Here is a 19,944-nt window from a genome sequence, read left to right as displayed (position 1 = left end):
TAAGGATATTAGAATGCAAGTAACCTGTAAGAGCAGTACTCTGCTCTACAATGCCATCTTTTCTTTGATGACTAGCTTAACATTGTCATGGTACCTGATATGGCAGGATTCTTCTCTATGAACATTTTCTTAGTTATCATTATTACCTGTAGTTCATTTAAACTTTAGTCAAGGGTGAATTATAGTAGTTTTAGGTTTGTGAATATTTCCAGTATTCAGCTTCTTCTTCCATCTCATCCATTTTGCATTCTCTCTTTCAAGGACTTTTCACAATTTTAATCCACTATAGCTTTTTTGTTTGTTTGATTTTCCTTCTCCAGCATAATTATAGATTGAGTTAAAATTTTAAACATTCTTTACACAATTTACAGCATTTGGGACAGAAAGGAGAATCCATAGTGTGTACACAAAGTCCTGATATCTTTTTACCTGTAGGAGTTTCTCAGAATTCTCCTGCAGATCCTGATTCAGTAAGTCTGGGGTAGGGTTTAAGGATCTGCCTTTTGTTAAACTTCCAGAGGATTTTTATAAAAATGTACATTAGGGAAACATGATTGTAATGAACAAAAATCCAATTTAAATCAGAAACCTTTGGTTTCAATTCAAGCTCTGTCATTTAAAGCAAGTCACTTACCATCTTTGAACCTCAGTGACGTTTACTATAGAGAATGATACCTACCACTTAGAGTTGTTGTGAGGAATAGAATTGATAATAACTGTGAAGCAAAGATAGATTGCCTGACTACTAATGTTCTATAAATATGAGTTCCTTTTCTTTCCTGGGCTGCCCAGATAAAGAGAAGGAATCCATTCTGGGAAACACATAGACACATTGCTGGTATGGGATCACTTGGATCTTGGGTCTTGTATAACCCTTCCTTGCCATTGTCACCTAGACAAACATAATTGTCTGCAATTATGTTAATTTTCCTTGATTTTTATCTAGTACCTTCTGTGTAATATGCTACATTAGTTTGGATTTTCTCTAATTCTTATATGTAGTGAAGACTCTATTGCTGTGCTATGAGCACATCTGGGATGAAGTTTCAGACCACACTCACCAGGCTTAGACTTGCATAAAGGAAGACGTTCCAAAAGCAGCTTGGAGATAGAAAACACCAAAAACCAAAAAGGACTGAGGGGAACATAGTTCTGGGTCTAACTTAACTTTGTTTTATTATTTTTAATTTATTTTATTTTATACTTGTATTTTAATGGAGAGTCAGATGGAAAACTGTAGGTTCACTTTAAAAGTAAATTTTGGAAGCATTCTGACTTTTAACTCATGGGGCTTTTTTGTTTGTTTTGTTTTGTTTTTGCATAATCCATGTAATTCACTACTATTCTGTTTTGTTAAACTCTTCAATGTTTTTTGTAAATTTCAAGTTTTTATAAGTAAGTTTTCCAAGTTTCTCATGGGTAGGTTAACCTGGTCACTATAGGGAAGATCGGATACTTGAAAGAAACATATATATATACACATGTATAAGTACACATATATATATGTGCATACATAACTAAAACAGTGGCAAACACAATTGTGCTGACCTGAATGATCAAAATTTATTAGACTCACATCCATTCACCATATTATAGCTTTATTACTCAGGCATTTAAACTCAATAACTATGTCAACTATCACTTAACTCTGCATTCATATAATTAAATATCAATTATAAATTGATTAATTCAGAATATTTTAGATTACAATTGAGTAATTCTATTTTGGTCTCTTTCATGAAACAAACATTTTAATTCACTTAAAAGATTTACTAAAGATGTTAATGATGTTCATTTGCAACATCTCACAAATATGCACTTGTAGAAGTAATGTATTTTCTGCTGCTTTCTTTTCTAATTTAAATTAATAGCTAAGTACAAAATTAAGTATTGAGTAATAAGGCCTCTATAATTGTTGCTATGAGAAATCCACGTTTGAAAAAAAAAAGTATTTCGAGTGCTCTAATTAAAAGCTAATGAAGATTAAAATGTTTTTAATTCCAATTTTCAATTGTTTGAAGGTCATACTCCCTCAGATTGAAGATGCATATGTATTAAAATCAAACTACCATTTTTAAACAGTGGAGTCATTAAAAAACAAGGCAAAGAGACAAAACCATTTTTTAATGCCATTTAATTACTAAAGAGTGAAATAGTTATACTCTGTGTATATGGAACGAAATAAGCTGAATTCTATGCTGGAGGTATGATAAACATAAAACTATGGCAGATATTTTATTTTTATGAGTAATTACATTATATGGATTTTTTAAATTCTAAGCCTAAGTCACAAGTTATGGTTATAATTATCCTAACAATGCTTGTACATGGTTTTAAATTGTAACTCCAGGAGTTTATTTTCTGGAGTTAAAGTTTCAAATTAATCTGTGTTTTGTAAAAAAAAAAAAATAAGTTACATACAGATTGAAATATTTTCAAAGTAGTTTATTTCTCAATATGAATACATTCTTATGTATTAAAGATACATCTGTTTAGTTAACAAACACATAACAGTGTTTACTCTCTAAAGATATGATTATTAACTATATTGTGGATTAAAATATACTATATTCTCTGATACATTTTTGTAATGCCAATTTGAATTATACATTATTCTATATATAAAAATCAATAGCAATAAAAATCAGTTCAACATAGTGAAATCCAAAGGTTCAAATTACTGAATACTGCAATTCAGTGGAAACTGTGCTTTGGTAGAAATAGAGAGTTAAAATCTCTGTTGGGGCAAAATAAAGCTATTAGCTAATGTCAGCCAGACATTTTCCCATTATACCCATATCAACTACCCATGTTCCCGTTAGACTCTCTGTGTTTATAAACATGCGAGCTCTGTTCTTAGAGAATCAACTGTAAAATAAGTTTCAATAAGTTTTCTTTTCTTTCAGGCATCTTTATTTTCTGTTGTGTTGGCTAGAGAAAGACGTGAAGAAAAGGGATTTCACTCAGTTATTTTCTTTACTCATTATCTGTCTCTTATTTCCTAAATGCCTGTATAAACGTCATTTCCCTTAACTAGGTTTGCGCTTCCTTTTCTTAATGGAAGATTTCAATTTCTTCTTTACACAAAGAATTTAAGCCATCAGAGATGTACTCAAATGACTTTGTTGTCTCTTCTTAAAATAACAAAAGTAAAATCAACAATCACATTCCTCCTTGTTCCCATTCAGTGTACAGGGTTAAATCTACCCAATCTACTCTTGATGACTTCCTCTTCACTCCCACCTCCTGGGTGATCTAGCTTCACTCTTCAATGTCTCCTAATTAACTTCTTCCTCCTAAGTACTCCCTTAACCTGTGAAATACAGTTTGTCATTGAACAACAGAAGTTTGAACTGCGCAGGTCTACCTATGCATGAATCATCTTTACTAAATACATAGTGTAGTGCTACATGATCCTGTTGTTGAATCTGTGAACGTGGAGCCATGGATATGAATGGCTGACCGAAAAGGTACCCATGGATTTTTGACTTTGTGGAGGATTGGTGCCCCACATGTTCAAGGATCAACTGTATTTCCAAACCTTTTTATAAAAAACAAAACAAAAACAAGCAAACAAAAATACAACTTCCCTTGATCCTCCAGTTACTAACTGGCCTCTCTTCACTTTATCTCAGACTTCTTGGATGGGATACTGTGATGCATCATCTGACACCAACTAATTCTCTGACATGAGATGGGTGTCCAGCTGTTCAATTCAATTTGGACACTAACTACCGGGAGTTCGTGTAGACCCTACAGGTTCAGAGCTCAGTCTCACAAGACTGCCCCAACTTCAAATGCCAGTTACAACTCTTGAACCACTCACACTTCTGACTGACTGGCTATAAATAGGGATTTCTATGGCTCCATCCTCAGGTTCAATAATTTGCTAGTATGGCTCACAGAGCACCAGAAATCACTTTACTTGGGTTTACTGGTTTTTATAAAAGCTACAACTGAACAACCAGGTGAAGAAAAACATAGGGCAAGGTCTGGAAGGTGCTTGAGTACAAGAGCTTCTGTCCTTGTGGAGTCAGGGTGTGTGGCACATCCAGCTCTCCAAACATTGTAATTGAAGAGTTTTTTTAAGATTTTTTTTATGTGGACCATTTTAAAGTCTTTATTGAATTTGTTACAATATTGCTTCTATTTTATGTTTTGGTTTTTTGGCCACGAGGCATGTGGGATCTTAGCTCTGCAGCCAGGGATCGAACCCACACCACTGGAAGGCGAAGTCTTAACCACTGGACTGCTAGGGAAGTCCCTGAAGAGATGTTATTACCCTATCTCCAGGTCTCCTTCCTTACCTTGAGGTCGGGGTGGGGCTGAGAATTCCTACCTTTTAATCACATGTTTGGTGTTTCTGGTGACCAACCCCATCCTGAGACTTTCTAGGGGTCTCCACCCTTAGTCACCTCATTGAACCAGAGACAGATGAAATATATTTCTTATTATGCCACAGATACCTTACGTGTCCTGTCTCAAATTTTTTATTTTCTTTTGACTTCTTAACTTACTGCAATAGTGTTTCCACCACCAGCATTTCACTGAAACTAGTTAATAGATTTCTTACACAATAAATTCAATAGATATTTTAAATATTTATTTTATTGGACTTCCTTCCCGCATTTGGTATTATGGATCATTTTCTCCTTACATGATGTTTTTTCCCCTCCACAACTTCCATGGTCTTTCTTTCCCTTCCTTTTATATCTCTGCCTTTCACTTCTCACTTGCCCTTTTGGATTTTTTTTCCTTTCCCAATCTCTCCACCCTTACCTAAAATCAGTGGTTTGCAAGTGCCTATTTGGTACTGTTATGTGTCTTATTTTGTCCCATTTGTGTTATTACTAATAAAGTACTACTTTTAATTATGTCACTCCTATTTGCTAGCATTATTTTATACAAAATATTTCAAATTACAGAAAAGTATACAGAATAATGTGACAAATGGTGTGACCCCCCCTTCCTGAATCCAATCCTTACTTCTCATTTTAAAATGTTTGCTTGTGCAAATGTGTAAAAGCTAATTAATATACACTGATTCGGGATTTCTGTGTCATAGTGTATGTGTTACTGAAAGTGGGGGTCTGGCTGCTCACCACTCAAAAGCCAATAAAGAGGCAAGTTGTCAGAAAGGAAAGTCTGCTTTATTTCAGGTGCCAGCAACCAGGGGGGAAGGTGGACCCCTGTCCAAATCCAAAGGCCGATTCCTCCTCCCCATCTACCCCCCGCCGACAATCAGTGGACAAGGGCTTTTATAGGCAGAGGGAGGGGGTTAAATGTAGAAAAAGCACAGTCAGCTCTGATAGTCATCTTGAAATTGGTCACATGGTGGTCTGACCAGTGTCATCTTGATTGTTTTAAGCACAGTTAATCTTCAGTTCCAGGGTTGGTTTGTTCCCACTTCCTTGAGGCCAGTTCTCGGAATTGTGGCAGCTTATGTCATGGCTACAGTCTGGTCATCGTGTAGTTAATTTTTTCCACCTGGTTGAGGTTGCAGCATCTGTAAGACAGCTCATGGGATATGGCTCAGAATATTATCTGTAGCCCTTGAGGAAGAACTAAAGGTCCTTGACTTTACTTATTGACTAAACCATTATTATTTGGTCTCCTTTAACTGTTTCCTTTGTTTCTGCATTTTCTTACTTCTCTGATTAAACTTATTTTTTTGGCTAAAGTTTTTCCATGGACAAAAGGCAGGTGGAGGACATGGCAGGCAAGGAACATAGAGTTCTGCTCCATTTCATAGGTACACCTTCAAGTTTATTAGGTATTGCCAAAATGTTTTCCATAGTGGTCACATGCAGTATGCTACCTCCTATTGTATTTATAGTAGCTGCTTCCGTCCATCTACACCGACACATATTGGCAATATAGATAGCGGTTAAGCGCATATGCCTTGGAGTTCAATCTTGGCTCTGACATTTATTAGCAATGAAACATTGGACAGGAATTTAATTTCTCGGTTCCTCAGTTTCCTCATCTTAAAATGAGAATAGTATAATACTGTCAACTGAAGAAAAATGAACAACCTAAAAGGTGCTAGTTATGTTTTATTTGGGAACCTTACTGAGGACTATAGCTTGGGAGACAGCCTCTCAAATATCTCTGAGGAACTGTTCCTAAAAGGTAATGGAGGAGCCAGGATATATAGGAGTTTTTGCTGGAAAACAAAACAAAACAAAACAAAAAGAACTTATGTAGTCAAACGTCAAAAGAATACTGCTAATCACAAAAAACAGACATCTCAGGTTAATGTTTTTCTGTGTATGGGAAGATGAAAGAGTCTGGGCTCATTGAAATTATTCCTTACATATGTATCTTAACTATCTAGGGTCAGTATCCTGTTTTTCTCCATTCTGAATCCTCCTCAGGTTACACCGTCTAGGTGGGCAGCTGCAGTGCCTGATGGCTTGGTGGTGGGCAACACTCTTTGTTTACTGCAATGGCAGGCAACATCCTTCGTCCCAATACCTACTTCATAGAGCTACTGTAATGATTACATGATTTATTAAATGTAAAAATGTTAGAAGGATGCTTGGAAAATAGCTGATTAAGGATTAACCATTTTACTCTTGTTGCTATTATTGCTGTCAGGAAAAATAGCGAAGATATTGCATGTTCAAGGTTGCATTCCAAAGAGGTTTGAATTCCAGCTCCACCACTTATTCATGACTTATCTGGGCCTCGGTGTTCATATCTATAGGAGGGAGATTACAATGTCTAGCTCGTAGAATTTTTTCATGAGCTACTGAATTAATCCATGAACAAGCATAAAACATCTGGTGTTTAGTACAGACTTAGTATTCACAACTGACATCATTATCGTCATTTTTTAATGGCTGGAATAATAGGTATGAACTATTTTAATTTGCATTTCTCTGCTTACTGGTAAAGTTGAGCATCTTTGCAAACAGATATTGACAGTTTGGATTTTCTCTTATATAAATTACCCATTGTAGGGTGATCTAAGGACTTAGCATTTCTTCCAGAAATATCTGATTTGACAGTACTCAATTCAGAAATAAACGTGGACCAGGCTGTACAAGCCTGACTCAACCATAGTCAGCTTCTTGAGGACTGACAGTATATCTCATTCTCCTGTTCATTCCCTGCTCCCGGTCCAGTGGCAAGAATATAGGAGGTGATATACATACATACATACATACATACATATAGTGCCTGGAGCATTTAAGTCTTATATAAGTACCAGTTATTGTACTGCCCTATGCCCCCAACCTTTCAGTCATACTAATTTCTAAACTGCCAGTATCTGCATCTCCATGCCTACTGGCAAAATTGACCAGATTTGTGGAGGGTCCATGTACCATCTGTGGCAAGCCAGAAGTACCAGGGAATTAACACCTCCCCTCCCCCCAGGGGAAGCCCTCAGAATATGACTTGGTGGAGTTGATTTCTGACTCCTCAGGCCTCTGATTATTTTCTGTCAATCTACATAGACTGCTGGAAGCTTGCTGGTTCCTTGCCTCAGAAGTGGCCTTTGTCTGGGCCTTTTGTGTAGATCTTCGGTTTCCTCTCCTGCAGTCAAAATAGCCAAAAGTTCTGAGTTCAGTGGAAGCTGCAGAGTATCTCCTTGCCATTCTATTGTTTCTCTATCTCTACAATTTTTCCTCCTTAAATCCTGTTCACCTGGGCTTCCCTGGTGGCGCAGTGGTTGAAAGTCCGCCTGCCGATGCAGGGGACACAGGTTCGTGCCCCTGTCCGGGAAGATCCCACATGCCGTGGAGCGGCTAGGCCCGTGAGCCATGGCCGCTGAGCCTGCGCATCTGGAGCCTGTGCTCCGCAACGGGAGAGGCCACAACAGTGAGAGGCCCGCGTACCAAAAAAAAAAAAAAAAATCCTGTTCACCTCAGCAGCTGTCCCATGACTTTAACCGTGTGATTTTAAATTTTATGTGGCTTTTCTAGTTATCTGTCTATAGCAGTTGTGATGTCTGCCTTAGTCCTCACTACCAGAGCCAGAAGCAGAAGTCTCAGTTTTTGTTTGTATTCTATTACGTGAGTCAAATAATATGGGTTGTATACTGATTCTTAGTTATTTATTTTGTGAAATTATACCAACTTTTGAAGATGAACATTGTGTTTATTTAATAAAGAATAGACATTGTCTTTTTTCTTTCTTTTTCCACTGTATGGTTTAAATGCCTACTTGATCTGTCAGTTTCTGAGTGGTCAACTTTCTTTCTATGATCGTAGCTTTTAAAATTTAACTTAGTGGGATGTCCCTGGTGGTCCAGTGGTAAAGAATCTGCCTTCCAATGCAGGGGACGTGGGTTCGATCCCTGGTTGGGGAGGTAAGATCCCACAGGCCGCGGGACAACTAAGCCCTCATGTCACAACTACTGAGCCCGTGTGCCTCAACTAGAGAGCCCACGTGCTCTGGAGCCTGCACACCACAACTACAGAGAGAAAACCCACATGCCACAACTAGAGAGAAGCCCACAGGCTGCAACGAAGAGCCCATGCCGCCCAACGAAATTTCCTGCATGCTGCAACTAAGACCCAAAACAGCCAAAAAAAAAATATATATATATATATATATATATATATATATAGAAATAGAAATAGCTTTAAAAAAATGAACTTAGTAATTCAACTATTTTGATTTTATCCATATTTTAAGATAATTTGTTATGCTCATGCACATTCAGGATTGTTATTTCTTGTTTCTTTAATTAATGACTAATATATTTATATTTATTAAAGAATAACAATCATTTTGCCATAAAATCTCTTTCCTTATATTAATATAGTTCTATCACATTCTTGCATCATATGCTCCTTAAGGGATATATTTTATTATTTCTTTACTTTCATTCTTTCTTGTTAGCTATGTTTTTAGTGATCCTTTAAAAATTATGTAGTGACACATTTGTATATTTGTTAATTTTTTATTGAAGTCTAAAAGTCTTTGCCTCATAACTAGTAGTTTAGTCTATTTATCACTATTCTGATAGATTTGGAGTTATTCATAATATCTTGTTTTGTGCTTTTCAATACCATGACACTTCTTTCCATTTTTCTCTCTTCCATTTGGTTCTATTTATGTTATTGTGTTCTTCCTTTTTTCTCTCCTTTTTTTTTTCTTTTCTCTCCTTTCTTATCATATAACCATCTTGTATTGTTCTCTTCCCCCTCTGCTGCTTTGGAATTGTACTCATTTTGATTCCTACAGTAACTTCCCTTAAGTATTTTCAAACTTATTTGGCCTAAAATAGTTTAAAGTTAGCACTGTTTCTATGGCCTTTCTGCCACCTCACCCCAGCCCTCCTTTCATGTTATTCTGATTTACTATATTATTTGTGTTTGGCTCCAAAGTATTTCTTTGTTTCTGGCACCTGAGGATTTTTTTTAAATATCCTCTTTAAACCTCTATAAATATATTGTTAGTCATTGATATGGAGAGATTATGTAGTCTCTACCGATTTTGTGTAGACAGACACATATGCATAAGCTCTATTTTATCCATGTATTTGAAGTGGGATATGAGGTCTTATAGTCATTATAGGCCTCCATATGGCAAAAAATTATCAACTTAAAAAGAAAATTAGAGAGAGTTTAGGAGTACCATTCTCACTCACTTGCATTCCCATATGCTATTTGAGAAATTTAGTTAGTAGTAGAGCTTTACTCAATAACTAGGAATTGCACATAATCTGAAACTGATTTAGTTATGGCCTAATATACAGGGATTGACACTATTATGTACCCATTATTAATTGTGATAGTGCTTCATATTTTCAAACATATTTGGAAAGTTTCAGTAAAATCTGGATGTGAGTTTTATGTGAAAATGCCATTTCTCATGTGTATTAGTATGGAAACTATTTGAGAGTGATTTTTTAAATATCACTTTTATCTGATTCCATCCTTGGCCCACTCATCTTCTTTTTCCACATTCTGATAATCAACCTGGTATGTTTCCACTGTCATAGTTTTAATCACATTCCATGTGTTTCCCATCTAATTGATCTTCAAACTGAGAGATATTTTCAGTTGAATGAGCTGCTGGTACCTCATACTCATCAAGACACAGCTTGAGCAATTCATCTCTGCACTAAACCCTTTGTTTCTTCATAGTGTTCCCATCTTGTCAGTTACCCAAAGTCATTATTTTTAAATACTGTGTTTGAATTCATGATTTATAATACTATAAATATAAAGTCATATCAAAATAGTTTATACTTTACATATAATCAAACCAATATTCAGGGCAGATTTATTACAGTTGAACTCCTTTTATATTTATGGAATAAGAAAGACATGTCTTTTTCTTACCTAATTCTTACAGTATAAAAATATTGATTGAGTTTCCATCCATTTTTTAAACATATGAAATAGTGAATTGAAAGGTTTTTGCCACTTTTAACCAGAATATGAATGTTCTTATGAATAAGAACATGCAGGAAATATATTAAAAAGACACAAAACCACATGCATTGTTTAACCATAACTTCAGGTATCTGAACTGAAATCCAGTAAGTATTTTAAGTAATACTTGCTGGAGTTTGTTTTAAGAATGTACTTAATTTTCCATTTAGGAATTCCAGATGTTGATCAATGCTGTGGCTTAAACTAAATAAAGACAGATTACATTTCTTGACCATATTTTTGAATGCTCTGTTGGATTTTCATATTATGCTTAGTTATGACAAGGACTGAGATGCAAAATATTCTATTAGAAAAGTATTCTCTCAGATACTCTCACTGTAGTCCTAGCAAACAGATTTGCGTACAACAAATACATATTCAATTATAATGTAAATATGCACTTGGGTGCAGTAGGAATATAGATATACTGCATTTATTATAATAACTATTCTGTATTTAGTGCTTTGTACAATATGAGCTCCAAGTGTTTTAAAAAGAATGCTGCTCTTCTCTCTGTTCTCTGGAGGGAAAATTTAAGGAATGATGCTGAGCAGAACAATACAAAAGGAAAGGGAAAAAATGTGTTTCAACTAATTATTTCCCATTATTTAGATTAAATCAAAGTACTTGGGGGATTTTTCAATATATATAATACAGTGAAAATACTGTCTTTCCTTGATTTTTCTTACCTCTTTTATCTCTTATGTTTCCTCTCCATCCACACATTTAAGAATCTGCCCACTTTGCTGTCATGTTCTTAACAGAGCCAGTATTTATCTTAAAATATATATCCACTTTTGAGGTTAGTAATGTTTTGAATTCATTCAATATTTATTTGAAGAATACATATTAAACACCTATTATGTATCAGGTACTGTACTAAGAATGGGATCATGGAAACACGACAGAGTTCCTGCTCTCAAGGAGCTCATAACATGGTGAAGGAGACACACATGTGAAGAATAATTCTATTACTTAATTCTATAATGAATCAATGAGAAATACATGCCTTAATAAGAATGGGAGGCCACTAGAGACCAGTCAGGAGACCCTTCACAAAAGAGGTGGTGTTGAAGTCATCCTGAAGGACAAATGCTGTGCCAAACAGAAGGCATGGCATGTGTACAAGCGCAGAGCTATGACAACTACATTTATGGAGCACGTTACAGTTTAATGGGGAAGCCATTGGTAAAATCCTTCTAAGGACATAAGCTAAAAAATTGTTCATGAGACTAAAATATTACTTCTCATTTGTATGTTGAAAGTGTTAATTATATGAACAACATCACTTCTAAATTAAACATGTTAATTATGTGGTAATTACAAATCAGAGAAAAGAGGATGAGCCAATTATCAGAAAATGACCAGTTTTAAAGTGAACTATTAGTAACAGTCTCTTGAAAATGAGGGTGCGTGGTAAAACATGTCTCAGAGTGGGACTGGAATTATGCAGCAGAGAGAAATAGAACTTAGTTATGACAATTGGATAAATGAGGTAATAAACAATAAGTCACTGCCCAGTGGCCATGTGGCTGCCTCTGTGCGCTTGAAACAAAACATACAGCAAAAGTGAGATAATTACATAAATTCTAGGCTCCAAGTAGACATCAGAAAGGGGTTGCTGATATTGGTAGGCCATTGGTTTAAGACCTGGGCAAGACTGACTGAGTTGCAGCTGGAAAGTAAATTGACAATATAAGGACAGAATTAGAAAACCAGCAAAACTGGCTGACTGTATTTTAATCACCAAGCGAGATGATTTTTGCAGTTTCTGTCTAGTGAATACCTTTTTTTTTTTTTTAACTTGTGCTGTTCCTTTTTCTTGAATGGTCATATAAAATACTCTGTGTCCTTCAAAGTCAGTTCAAATATTACCTCTTCTCTGAGGTCTTCCCCAACTTATTACCCTCTCCGCACATTCAAGCGAATGTGGAAATCAGCCGTTTCATTGTTACTTTCTGTGTAGAAGTATGTACATTTCTTATGCTAAAAGACATCATAGTGTATAGTTATTTAGGGTCTGAGGCATGTCCTTTTGAAAATGTTCCATTTCAGATTCATAAAGTTGAAATGATTATAAGTTTATTTAAAATCAAGGACTGCTTTTAGCAGAAAACATTTAATTTGAAACAGAGAGTAACAAAAAGGAAAATAAATTTGTATATGTGTTCATTGATACAATTTCTTCAAAATAGGATGTTCTTTCCAATAATTTTCTCTACATTATATGATATAGCTTAGCTTCAGCTATACTCACTGTGTGAGGTGTAAAGGGTCCTAAACTGTTAGACATGGCTCTCTCTAATTCTGAATCTGTATAATTTAGCAGTCATTCAGCATATAACTTCTATTCTTTGGAAACATTAATTTGTAATTTGAGGATTGAAATTTTCCCTATGTTTACTTAATATTTATTAAGTTATTACTCCCCCACCTCACTTTCAATTTTGACCTTCATTTGCTCATTTTATTCTAGAATAGCAAGTGATGGCCTTTTCTGTCATCTTCACTTTTAACAGTCACAGTCATATTTCACTCTTAGAGGTTTAGGCTACCCCCTGTGCAGTGATTGATTATATGCAATACTGAGAATTCTGAGGAACTGGTAGAGATTTACAACCCTTTCTGACTCATAGAAGGAAAATTTTTTAAAGAAATAAGCATAATTATATCTTTCCCGCAATATTAGTGTACCTGCATTTCGCATGGCATCTCTGACTTAGAGTAAATTTTATTTTATTACAATGCATTTTTTCCAGACCTAAATGGCACATGCTTCTTTCCCCCTCTGAGTTTCCTTAGGTCATGCCTTATATGTCTTATATAATTAATTTATCCCATTCATTGTTTATGTCACTGAGCATGATACTGACTACAAAGAATTTTTTAGTCAGGATTGCCTTGGATTCTGACCTGTCCTATTGTTCAGATGTCATGGAGCTATACAGTGGAAGACTCTTCACACACATAATATTTTGATCCCTGTGCACCATGGATCACCTTTGAAAGAATATTCTACAACAATGACCTCTTTGTGAATTTAAAGGCTCATTAGTATAACAGCTTTAATTACTCATTTTTATTACTAACTTGAATAGTTAATGCTGTGAAGAGATTGCTTTTTAGAGATAATTAACAGTTATATGATTTCTATCAGTGTAATATTCCTCTAAGATATATAAACAGGACACTATAATTTTTACTCCATACTAATAATAACCATTTATCATAACATTATTAGAACACATTATACTAGCATGTGTATATCTATTTTAATTCTCTCTGTGACCCTAATGAAACCTGCATTCATATTATTATTATTGCTATAATTAATTTGTGCTTTTCCCTTTTTGGGGAAAGAAGCTTTCTGAATGTTTTGAACCTGAAGCTAAGCAAATAAGGTTATGTTCAGGGAAAGAGTCCCAGGACCTAGGACATCTCAGATTCATGGCTGTTCAGTTGCACACATGTTTTATGGCCTTAAGTAAGTTACTTCAACTCTCTGAAACTAGGTAAAATTAAATGAAAGAAATATACAGCTTGGGAAAAGTTATAGTAAGATATAATTTACATGGATGTTTTGGTGACTTAGAAAATTCACTTTCCTTCTGAGAGGGTAAAGGAGGATAGCAAGGAGTGTAAAGATATCAGAGGTGAGTAGCACACCTGAGATTAAAGAGTATATAAAGTGCGATTGGTTTGAAGGAAGACACCATCATCTTATCGATACTTATAGTTTCTACCATGGTTCCTGCCCACAGGAGTTCTTCTACAGGCATTTGCTGCCCACTCTATTATTGCACTTGGTGAGTCACATTTGTAAAGGGTAAAATCCTGGATAGCATAGATTATAATAGTTTATAGACTATGTATATTTCTGATTATGCTTAGAAATACAAACCATAATTTTTTTTTTTGCAATTTACATTAAAAACTCATGCATAATATCTTTTATGAGAAATATCAGAAAAGCCTTCCTAGGTAATATTCCTAAAACAATAGGAATTGTAAAAGATACACAAAAATGAAAATAGTAATCCTTGATATTGCTAGTATATATTTCCATTTTTCTGCAGAGTTAAATAGATTACATTTTAAATAGTATTTGACAATGCCTTTTGAACAAGCATACAAACCATTACAGAATGTTAAACTCAGGCATTAAATAGATATGATCAAACTTATTTTTAAGGAAAAATAACTTCTTTTGTGTATATGGTATTAATGCACTTTTCAAGGAGTAAGTCCACTGATACTCCTACCATGACCTAATTTTTCCGAAACTAATTCAATGTGAAAGTCAACTGGCCACAGTTATCTGGGTTTTTTCTTTAATCATAATATTTATGTCATTACTTCCTGAAGACACAAAAAAAATGCTCATCCAGCTCAGTAGTGGGTCCTCTGACATAAGCAGAATATTCTTGAGTTGTAAATAATTATACTTTTGTTATTCTTGAGTAATTGCATGCACTTTGGAACCAGAATAAGTAATTCTAATAAGTAAAGTGCTGGGTGGAGTGTAGTTCAGCAAATTGGGGCAGAACGTGAAGCACAACTTCTTAAAAAAAGACCTAGCTTAGCATATCATTTGACATGTCTCAAATGAATCAAACCAAACATGTTTTCCTGCAAAGAACTGACTGATGTCAGTTACATTGATGATATTGTTGTTGCAGAAATGATTCAAGTTAAGCTCTAGTATGCCTTCATTCAACAAAACACTTAGCAATTATGTGCCATGCACTGCTGTAGGCATGTGTGACACAGTGTGACAAACCTTCAAAGAGTCTTGTCTACAAGAATAATGAAGTTAAATGATATGAGAGAAAGCACTGCATTTCTGTATTGGTTACAGTAGAAAGTGTCATGTTCTGACAAAATCCATATTTTTTTACACACGTTTCTGACAAATGAAACTAAAACAAAGGAAAAGATGCTTTTCCCCACTTGTCAAAATGTGCTGTATGGACTAATAGCAGCCTTGTCTATACTGAGATTTTCATTGTATGAATTAATGAGCATAGGGTCATGAATTTGATTCTTTTGTGAATCCAGTACTGCCCTTTGATTGCCTCGGGCAGTAGGTAATTTGGTGCCCCTACTTTAGATTGCCTTTCTTGACATTTTAGAATCTTTGTTTACTGCCAGGGGCTGGATAGGGCTGACAGTGCCATCCACACTGGCGTCCTCTCCAGATAAGTATCCATTTGAGCCCTAACACCCAATTTTCCCTTTCAGATCATTCTCTGATACTTTACCCCATATGTTGAATCAACAGGATGCTTCAAGGAGTTCTGAAAGTCACTCTTGTGGGTCCTCCTTGGGGGATGATCTAGGAGGATGGCCTGATAAGCAGATCACTACCACTGGCTGGCATGGTATTTTTTCATAGGATCAAGAGACACCTGGCCATAATAGTGGTGTTGTTATGCTGATTTGGTGACCAATAATGTTTATATAAACAGAAGCCCTCCAAAAATAATTTCTGAGGACCCTGCACATACTGGGGGCAACCATGTATTGATTAATTAGCTTTTCACCATTTTTTAACAAGGAATATAATATTCACCCTGATCAACGTTCTTACAAATGGGTTCCACTAATAACTCTCCTCTTGTCTTCTTTATTATAGAATTATTTCCCTTAATTTCCTTTGTTATGGTTTATATTTTCTCAGGAGGTAGCGAAAATAAATGCATGTGCTCATTCTGCATTTTAAATGAAAAATTATCCCTTTATGCTAACAATAAAATTATGCTTTTTGCTTAAGTAATTTTTGAATATATTTCTGTTACTTTAAACAAAAAAAGATTACTTGAATGTGCTTAATTGTCAGGCTTAAAATATAAGAAATTAGCAACTTTATTGTGTTGTCTTTCTAAGTTTAGCTGTGTTCTCAGCATAGGTTATAACTCATTAGTCTGAGGCACATATTCTAACATCTAGGTTATCATGGGAGTCAGATCCTGAAATAGTTAAGGCTGTATAAAAGAATGAAACAAGGAGTTGGAGGAAATATATGCAACATATAATATACTGCCCTTGCCTTTTTATAGAATTAACAGCAATGTGCATTAAAACATTCATGTATGGTAAGTAAGAAATCAGAAGATGTGGAAGAGGAGTTAAAAAGGGAGAAAAGAGCAAAGAAACAGAATGTCATCTTTGTGGGTGTGTGTTTAGTACCTCCTAACTAGATGGAGGACATAGATGATGTTTTTCCAGTACATTTTCAGGTGATCGCAAGACGCAGGGCAGTTTGGGGAGACTCTGTCTCTTAAATACCCCAAATTACTATATCCTTAATGAAAGAAATCCATGTGTGTGTGTGTAAACAGGGTATTTTAGAGATTATTTAATGGCTTTGGTAACTTGGTTTTACTTTAGCAACTTGAAGAACCATTGTGAACTAATAAATTTGACCTAATACTCAATGGAACAAGACTGACTGGAAGTAACTGAAAACTTGGATGATGGTGACCATAACATGTTAGAAGCTATTATAGTCAAAGAAGAGGAGCAAAATGCAGTTTAGGAAAACACAATTAAAAGTGTGTTAAGTCAAGATAGGATTTTTTTTTTTTTTTTTTTTTGGTACGCGGACCTCTCACTGTTGTGGCCTCTCCTGTTGTGGAGCACAGGCTCCGGACGCGCAGGCTCAGCAGCCATGGCTTACGGGTCCAGCCGCTCCGCGGCATGTGGGATCTTCCCAGACCGGGGCACGAACCTGTGTCCCCTGCATCGGCAGGTGGACTCTCAACCACTGCGCCACCAGGGAAGCCCAGGATTGTTTTAATGCCAAAGATTTTAAACAGAAGAATAGTGGAGAGTGATGGAAAGAACTTAACACTAAAATGTGGTTAATAAAAACACAAATGGTACTGAGCGGGTGATATGGAAGGAGCTTAACACTAAAATTTGGGCAATAAAAACATAAATGGTACTGAGGGGGTGATATTTACATAAATACATGTTTTCAACAACTGTCTTTGGGAGGTTTCATTGTGCCAAGATACTGTGGTAAGCCTCACAACACAATTGTTATCAAGACAGACCAGATCCTGCCCTAAAGAAGTCCACTTTCTAGTCGGATAAATGGCTAGGATGGTGTAAGTTTCAGCATGGCCAAAAGTCCAGTGTTCCACTTGCATTCCATATGGGAATGTGTGTCCTGGACTTCTATCCATCCTATTCAGATTCCTTTTCCTAGTAACACCATACCACTCTAAAGGTGACAAAATTTATAGTGAGAATGAAACCCATACTCTGGAACACTTGATTCTCATTATTTGCAGATTCTATATCTGAGAATTTACCTACTAGCTAAAATTTACTTATAACCCCCAAATCAATATTCATAACACTTAACGTGGTCATTTGTAGACATGTGCATGGACAGAGCAGTGAAAAAATTGAGTCTCCCCAGGTGAACATTCTCAGATGAAGTTGAATAAAATGACTGTCTTCCTGTTTCATCTCTCACACTGCAAAGAAGTGTCCTTTTTGCAGTTCATTCAGTGTCATATTTTTCTCGTTTTTGCTTTTTATTGATTCTGCTGTTAAAAATGGCCCCTAAAACCTAGAGCTAAAGTGCTGTCTAGTGTTCTTTAGTACAAGGAAGCTGTGATGTGCCTTATGGTGACAGTACAGATGTGTTAGATAAGCTTTATTTAGATAAGTTACAGTGCTGTTGACAGTGAGTTCAGGGTTAATGAATCAACAATCTATATTAAATAAGTTGTCTTTAAACAGAAACACACACAGAATAAAGTTATGTATTGGTCAGTTGACAATAGGCTGGCAGAAATCTAACTCTGTATTTTCCCTAAGAGCCATTATAATTTGGTATTTGCTAATTAGTGTTCCCAGTGCCTTTAGCTAACAGACTACTGCAAATTGACTGTATATTGTTTTCTTATAGTTCATGTAACTAACATGCAATCATTCAATAATTGTGTTTAGTGTTCATTTATAGCCCTATTTTCTTAAAAGTTGGTGAAATTATTAACCCTTGCTCCCACCAGCAAACTCCCTGCCCCTTAGCAAGAGCAGAGCTATCTGACCTTGTTTGAGTCTCCTCCTTTTATTGTTTTAATATATTGACACTTTTTATCCACATTTTCTGACCTACTTTCCAACTGCCCCATATCCCATCTTACTATGGCTGCTTCTTAATATTGGAAGTGATTAACTTACTGCAGAGACCTTTGGATTTCTCCTTAGGCAGCAGGTCTTTGTTCATTTATTAAAGTAGTGACTTTCTGTATCAAGTATATGGACTTTATCAACTGTATTTCTATTACTGTCACTATTTCCCTTCTTAACTGCCCTGCCCAAAATCCATGCAAATGCTGAATGTCAAGAAAAAATCAACAGGTTTTTTTCTATGCAAACTCATTCCATCAAGGTGCTTTGCAAAAACATCTATGAATACCCACTTTCACTTTGATAGGGTTTTATAGATCATTTCAATTTTAGTCAGAGAGAAAAAAAAGAAAAGAAAAGAGAACATCATCTAGGCTGCAGTCTGGATGACCTTGTGTGTGTCATTATTCAAAAACCCTTTATTCTAAGATTGTTTCTTGTCTCTTCCAATAAAGCAGCTGGTGGAGATACTATAAACCAAAGGTACAATTCTGTAAGAACAGCTGGAAAAATTTAAAATTCAAAATAAACTATAGATTGTGTAAAATGGTAGGCAACCAAAAAAGGAGTTTATAAATTTGGTTTATTCTAAGCTAAGGAATCATGTCAATAGTTGAGAAAAATATAGGCCATTTTTTCCCTTCTGTTTATTCAATTTAAAAGAAATATTTATCTGTAAAAAATTTTTAAAAAGTTGAGAGGAAATTGAAGTCAAAGATATTCAAACTGAAGGTAAGAAAGCTGAATGCCGTTAAAATGGTGAAGATTCAGGCCCAGACATATTATTGCCTCAGGTACTAAAGAGGGTATTGGATATAATCATGGAATTATGTGCCAAAACTCAAGATCTGAGTACATTTTTGAAAAAGTGAAAAGGATGATTTTAGAAAATACAGTGTAGAGAAGCATGTGATCAAATCTTATAAAAATTCTGAAATTATCAGATCAAGTGGTCTTTAAGAACTTAGATATGGAAGCCCAAGTTGCCAAAAGTCAGCATGCATTCCTTTATGATAGATCATAGCCAAGATTTTTAAGCCTGTTTTTTAAGCCTATTAAGTTTATTAAACTTAATAATTTGTTTGAGTTTCATTTATTTGTATTCTAACAAAGTCTTTTTAAATTTACTATATAGTGGTAGCCTAAGATCATAAATACGGATTCCATGATTTTAAAATTTGGAGAATAGACACTTGGTTGAACCATCTCAAGCAGGTTGCGGTATTCACACTTATGAAACCTATGAATCTTAGGGCCTAGAGCAAGGGTTGGCCAAATATGGCTGCAGACCAAATCTGTCTACTACCTGTTTGTGTGCTGCCCACAAGCTAAGAAACTTTTTTACATTTTGAGCAGTTGTAAAAAAATCCAAAGAAGAATAATAGAGAGAGTATATGGCCCA

The sequence above is a fragment of the Delphinapterus leucas genome, chromosome 4 (assembly GCF_059928025.1).
Source record: "Delphinapterus leucas isolate spDelLeu-1000000601 "Yukka" chromosome 4, BTC_Dleu_Yukka2, whole genome shotgun sequence".
NCBI lineage: Eukaryota > Metazoa > Chordata > Mammalia > Artiodactyla > Monodontidae > Delphinapterus > Delphinapterus leucas.
The sequence above is the reverse complement of the archived record's forward strand: the minus strand, read 5'-3'. Positions refer to the sequence as shown.